Source organism: Tinamus guttatus, unplaced genomic scaffold (genome assembly GCF_059628265.1).
Source record: "Tinamus guttatus ecotype Peru unplaced genomic scaffold, ASM5962826v1 Tinamus_guttatus_pri_ptg000247l, whole genome shotgun sequence".
NCBI classification, from domain to species: Eukaryota; Metazoa; Chordata; class Aves; order Tinamiformes; family Tinamidae; genus Tinamus; species Tinamus guttatus.
This window is the reverse complement of record NW_028288781.1, coordinates 2328980-2335313: the sequence shown is the minus strand read 5'-3', so window position 1 is coordinate 2335313 and position 6334 is coordinate 2328980.

Sequence of the window (6334 nt, the reverse complement as noted above, 5' to 3'; positions counted from 1 at the left end):
TTGTTTGGTCTGCTTTATTTTCCCCCATTTCAATCTGTTAACTTACTCTTCTGCTTCTTTTGAAGTCTTGCAGGCTTTCAGCCTAAGATAGCTGATAACGCTGTGGAAATTTGGGACTTGTCACTACTCCGAGTGCCTGACTGCAGCTCTTCCACACAGTATACTCAAGTATTTGAGCAGCTTGCAGTAGTTGGTGAGGTAACTTCTGGCAAGGGTCTGGTTGTCTGAGCTATTTTTGGGATGGTGTTTGCAATGTTCCTATACTGAGGCTGTTCATGAAATTTGTGGAGAGACTTGAGTGGCTTGAAGTTGCTGCCCCCCAGCTGCGAGGTGACATCTTCGCATGTGCTCCCAGTGTGTTCTCTAAGGCTAAGAAAGCCAAGTGTGCTTAAATCGTGCTGAGAATCACTAAGAACTTGAGCAGTGTGAACTAGCTAGTTGTCCTCCAGCTACACCTGCATTTCTTAGGGCTGCACCATGAAGACAAGGTGGAAATAACTGATTACTCTAGGGCACTGTTCTTTCTGGCTATGTGATAGCGGCTGGGAGAAAGCACTGGTAGGTAGAGGCTCTGAAAAAGAAAAATACTGAGTTGCGCTTCTGATCCTTTAACATTTCCAACTGCTAAAACTTTGCTTCAGCGCGGATGAGTGATTTGAGGGAGATACTGACTTCTGAGTGGAGTAAGCTTCTCAACAGATTTCCTCTTTATAGTAGCACTTAAGTTACATCAGGGTGAAGTAGGGGTGAGAACAGGTTGTATGTGAATTTCTCCACAGTTAAGAGTCTGTGGGCAAGCGCTTGCCTTAAAACAGGTGCCGGGCAGCTCACCCTGTGTCCCTGGAGGCGCCCAGGCCGGGCTACAGCAGCTACTGTAAAAGCAGCACATGAGGTGGTGAGCACCCCGATGGCCAGGGGCACCCTCCCTTCTTTGCAAGATGTCCTTAATCTTCAAGTAATTAAAGTCTAGACCAGTTAGGTACTGGGTGCCTGGTGGAAGAGTTTCAACAGAAATCTGGAGCTGAGACCTTAAGTAATGATAAAGGAGATGAAAATTAAGCGCTTGTACTGAAAGTTTTTCTCTCTGTTTCCTCTCTCTCTCTCTCTTTTTTTTTTTTTCTTTTTAGGTATTGTATTGAAAAGTAAGCTACGTGCACAGCAGAGTCATAGCAGTAAGCCTCATTTTGCCCCTCAAAAGGTAGGAAGGGTGGGAAGAGCTCCATTCAGCCAAGTCAGCAGGTGGGGAACTTTAAATTTCTTTTGGAAAAAAAGGTTCCTTTTCTACTTACCAGGCAGGGAGGAAGAGTTTAAGAACAAATGAATGCACAAGCTGCCAAGGAATAAAAACAAACATCTGGTGTAGAAGCCAGGAATCCTCTGTGTCAGCAGTTAATGTAAAGCAGCAAAAGTTCTTGCAGGTGAACTGTGATTCTGAGCCTGGGAAAAGGTGACAAGTGCTCCTTCGCAAAGGAAATGTTGGAGAAGGGAGAGGATTTGTTTCCAGAAGGGGAGGCAGGAAAAGAAGCGGGAGAAAGTGAGAAGCAAGACATGGGCACTGGGTGGACAGACTCAGTCGCTGGTGAGGCAGCTGTTCTGGAGAAAAGAGCAGTCCATGCTGTGGAGGTAGGAGGCGTTGGAGCTAGAAGACAAAATCACAAAAGTGTTTTTAAACCCATGTGTGTCAGTCTTTTCTGCAGGAGATCCTTTTCCAAATGGCTGTTACTTGATCATATATGAAGGAGGCCTATCTCTGAGTATGAAATGTATCTCTCTGGACTATTTGTAGTTAAGACCTTTCCCACACCCAATTTAGATGCGCTGGAAGGGGGCAAGGTTGTCTTCCAGGAAATGGATATGGACCTGCAGCAGATGACCCTCTCTTCAGCTCGAGACAGGAGTTCACATCGTGGCACGCGCGTGGGCAACGCAGGCACGCGGGGAATGCAGGCGTGCAGCTCCAAGCGCTCCTTGCACGGCCCCTGGCCGCGCTCCGGAGGCTCCTTGTGAGGCACACGGCCCTGGCCGCGCTCCGGAGGCTCCTTGTGAGGCGCACGGCCCTGGCCGCGCTCCGGAGGCTCCTTGTGAGGCGCACGGCCCTGGCCGCGCTCCGGAGGCTCCTTGTGAGGCACACGGCCCCTGGCCCCGCTCCGGAGGCTCCTTGTGAGGCACACGGCCCCGGCCGCGCTCCGGAGGCTCCTTGTGAGGCACACGGCCCCGGCCGCGCTCCGGAGGCTCCTTGCGAGGCACACGGCCCCGGCCCCGCTCCGGAGGCTCCTTGTGAGGCACACGGCCCCCAGCCGCTCTCCGGAGGCTCCTGTGAGGCACACGGCCCCCGGCCATGCTCCGGAGGCTCCTTGCGAGGCACACGGCCCTGGCCGCGCTCCGGAGGCTCCTTGTGAGGCACACGGCCCCGGCCGCGCTCCGGAGGCTCCTTGTGAGGCACACGGCCCCGGCCATGCTCCGGAGGCTCCTTGTGAGGCACACGGCCCCCGGCCGCGCTCCGGAGGCTCCTTGTGAGGCACACGGCCCCGGCCGCGCTCCGGAGGCTCCTTGTGAGGCACACGGCCCCCGGCCGCGCTCCGGAGGCTCCTTGTGAGGCACACGGCCCCGGCCATGCTCCGGAGGCTCCTTGTGAGGCACACGGCCCTGGCCGCGCTCCGGAGGCTCCCGGCTGCTGCTGCGCGAGCCGCGTGCCGCCGCTGGAGCGCCCACGGTGCTGGCGCGCTCTCAGCTGGCCGCGCGGCGAACAGCGCGTGCACACGCTGCCGGAGGACGTGTCAGGAGCCCTGAGGACCGCACTCGACACGGGGGCACTGACTGACCTGGAAATGGTGCCCACCCGGCTTCCAAGGACTAAATCCCCTTCTGCTGTGTGTGTGTGTTTCCAGGTGTGCCCCTGCGCTTCCCGCTCTTCACTGCTAGCTGTACATGCGGACGGGCTTTTGGTCAGGGAGCGATTGCAGTTTGTGCTTTAGCAGGGCCCTTCAGGATCGGTGTGCATGGGGTTCCTGAGAGCTGCTCTGACGTGAGCTGCCCTTCCCAAGCCACATACAAGGTAGGTAGCAATCTGTATCTCTGGCGGGAGGCCCTCTGTCACGGAGCATTTCTTTAGCTAAATTTCAGAAGAGGAAACTTCCTACCTGTATCCGCGATTCTTAGGTGACTTCATAGGTCCCTGCAAGCTTTTCTTCAACAGGCTGTTGTGTGGTGGCATTAATAATTGCTGCTTGGCAAGGAATGTTTTACTGTAAAATCTTTGTATTTGCTTTGCTTTGTAAAATCTGAAAGATGCAAAGGGGTAGTAACAGAAAAATACTTTTGCAATCCCTTTGAAAGGTCTGTTCTTTTGTCCATGTGTAAAAGTGGGACTAATAGCTATTTCTGATGGTTGGTGTAGAAGAGCCCAGGTTTAACTCGCCCGTGGCGAGTAGTAACTTTACCAGATGCGCGAGTGGGTCCGTAGTGTGGAGTGAGCGTGCTTTATACAGAGAGCGTTAAGACATAATCATAGTACCACTGATTTTATGTAAATAAATATTAATACCTACTTTTTATTTCAAATCATCCGTGTCATCTTTAGGAGAGAAGTGATGCTGCTGTGTAATCCACAGGTGAGACACTAACTATGGAGGGCAGTTTAAAATAAAGATCTTGATTTTGAGTTGTGGTAAGAACACTGATCTAGAAGTTGTCAGGGAATCCCTTTCAGTTAGTTTTGTTACACTTCCTCAGATTGGTAAGATCTACCTTAGTGTGCAAGTCTGAGGCAAACGTCTGTATGCTTTTGCAAAAAAAAAAAAAAAAAAAAAAGAAAAAAAAAGAAAAAAAAGCATTGCTAGCATCTCACAAACAGCATTAAGGTGAGAGGTTCTGTGCCTTGACGTAGCTCAAGAACTGATTGGGGTGAAGTACCCTGCTGGTTAAGGCTTAAATCCTGGGGTCTTCCACTACTGGATCTCATCAACATTTTGGCTTTGGAGAACTGCTTGGACATCAGGGAGCCCGAGTTGGGCAGATAGGCAGGCAGCAAGAAAGGGAAGAGCTGCCAGAAGCCTTGGTTCCTACTCACCAGGACATGTGCAGAGATCTCCGTTAAGCTGGAAGGTGTCACAGTCAGAACAAGCTAAATTCAATGTGTGCCCCATTGAGGCAGTTCAAACAGGAGGTATTGATATTAGTGGGAAAGATCTGAGTGGCAGTATCTACTTCTGACCTAATGGTTCTCCAAGGGAGAGAATAATTTAATGAGCTTGCAACAGCATCTACCTTTTAGCAAATCAAATAAATGCGTCACTTCTTCCTTCAGCAGGCTTAAGTGCGAGGGAAAAGTGTCACTGCTAAAGCTAATACAGCTTTTAATCAAGATTAAAGCAAATGATCTGTTGAGATCTTTTTAGCCTTAGTGTGCTTGTAGGGTATGCAGCCACAAGAAGAGTTTTGAAGACAGTTTTAGTGTAAGAGTCATACTGTCACATCAACTTAAAAATTAAAAAAAAGCTTCCTGCTATTTCATAAGAAAATTGATTATTTAATAATAATTATAGCAAGCAAAAGCATTTCACTGCTGCAAGCCTGCCTCTTGCAGAATAAAAACAAAGGACATTTCACTTAAGCTTTCCAAAAGAGTAAATCTACAAAATACATTTTATAGCTAGAGTAGAAATAAAACGCTGGAACTGTCTGGGAAGTTGCCAGCTGTTTGCCGAGGCTTGCCTGTCTTTATTAAAATACAGCTGTCTCTCCAGTCCTGTGCTCAAGCCGGGCGGTGCCTTTCCCTGAGGATACTGCTGAGGATACTGCTGTTAAGAGTTGCTCTGGGCGAGGGAGATACCCCAGCCTCTGGGAGATACTCCTCCTCCTCCCTGCCTTCAAAGCTGTCCTTTAAGGACAGGAAACAACACCCAGAGGGAATTGAGTATCTCTCTGGCCCTTTTTTCCCTGGAGGAAGACTCCGTAGCAGGACTCGGAGCAACACACATCCCAAGCGGCATCTGCTGTGTGGGGGGAACTGTAGGTGCTTGAGCTTGGCTTCTCCTGCCTTATTAGTACAGTGTGTCATCGTCAAGGCCCCAGCAGAGAGGAAAGAGGAGCCCAGTAACAGGAACATGCTCGGGGTCCTGAGGAAAATGGTGCTCCTTTGCACAAGGAAAAGGGAAAGTAAGGATTTTTTAAAACAAAACGACTGAGCATACAATATTATCCTTGTTCTCAAATCATGGGCTTCTACCACAGCTGCACTTTCTTCTGGAAACTTCCACCAGAGGTAAATGTAAACTCCAGGTGCTGGTGTGACTTTTTGGTAGCTGACTTACTAAAATACTTGCACAGTAATTTAAAGTCTAGGCTTTATCTTCAGCTGCTGGAAAAAGTAGCTTAACTTCTCCAAAGGTAACACTTTCCCTGCAGGTACAGGGAAATCTGGACATAGAAATTAGAGGAAAACAACAAACAAACAAACTTGCCATGAAAGAAAAGCAGCCATGACAACCTCTTAAAAGACAAGGCCTGGAAAGGTCACGGAGAAGCTCTGAAAGGGGCAGTTTGCTGGTGGCATCACCCGTAAGTTGAGGATAAATCACTTAATCTGTTTCAACTAGCAACTGATTTAGGAAAGGGCAATAAAACAGAGAGCAAGAGACATAATTTCCTTTTAAAAATATTTTATTAATAAACACCTGGGAACACTTAGTGACTACAGGCCTCACCACACATGGAAGTGCTGCTTTCTTTGCTCTGCCTCATCTTTGCCAACCATCCAACATCAGCCCTGCTCCTGGCCACAGAATCACTAGGGTTGGAAAAGACCTTCAAGATCATCGAGTCAAACCGTGGTCTCTTCCTCCCTCTCCCTTCCTGCCTTTTCCTGCGTACTGCCACATTTACAATCCATATATCTGAGGCCTGTGGCATGGTCAAGAGCACCCCTGTGTTCACTGAACAGCTCTGGTGGAGCCTTGGTGCTGTCAGAGGACCTGTCTGTGCCCCAAACGCAGCTGCAGGGATTTCAAGTGAAATACAAGGTCACCAACTTCTTTCTAAAAATTAATGAGATTTTCTAACAGGTTCCAGTGTCACATTAGATTTTGAAGATAAATAAAAGAAAGTCTTACAGCATAAAGATATTGGCCCTTTACTGAAACAGGAAGAGTGACAAGACTACAACTCCAAACCATTCAGGGAAGTAAGAGTGGAAGCAGACAAGAAACTCCCTGGTTAGGTACGTCCACGGAGAGGAAGTTCAGGAGAAACAAGATACCAGTGACTGCGTATGCTACGGCGTATGTGTACACTAGACACGTGTGCTTTCCTCTGGAAATGTGAGGATGTTACTGTG